Consider the following 727-nt stretch of genomic DNA (forward strand, 5'->3'; position numbering starts at 1 on the left):
GACATGGGACATGGGACGTCTCCCCCCACACACACACACACACTCCCACCCCAGTACCCCCCAAAACACACACACTCCCACCCCAGTACCCCCAAAACACACACACATTCCCACCCCCAGTAACCCCCAAAACACACACACACTCCCACTCCCACCCCCAGTACCCCCCAAAATGCACACACACACACACACACACACACACACGTCTCCCGACACTGTAGCACACTTCAGTGTTCTCAGGAGGCAGAGACAAGCTGATTCGAAGCCAGAAAGAGCTACATAGTAAGATTCCGTCGATAGAATAAATGTAAAAAGAAGTAAGAAAAGAGACTAAACAGTGGTTTCTGTGGCTAGCTCCAAACAGCCTTGCCTTTCCTGGATCTCCCAGATGGCCCTGAACAGCCTAGTTGTTCCTCACCACCTCCTTATCCTACTCCTGTCACATTCCTGCCTTGACCCCCTCAGTCACTCTCCCTTCCCTGACGACCCTGACTTTAGCCAAGGTACCTCTTCTCCCCTAGACCTAACCCATAGTCCCTACACTCAGGAAAACACTGAGAACAGATTCAGCCAGAATCTGCCCTGGGGTCAGAACTACCCTATGTAGCAGAAGTGTTTTTCCAAGCTTCACCATTGTCTTAGTCAGGGTTTCTATTCCTGCACAAACATCATGACCAAGAAGCAAGTTGGGGAGGAAAGGGTTTATTCGGCTTACATTTCCATACTG

This window comes from Mus pahari, chromosome 3 (genome assembly GCF_900095145.1).
Source record: "Mus pahari chromosome 3, PAHARI_EIJ_v1.1, whole genome shotgun sequence".
NCBI classification, from domain to species: domain Eukaryota; kingdom Metazoa; phylum Chordata; class Mammalia; order Rodentia; family Muridae; genus Mus; species Mus pahari.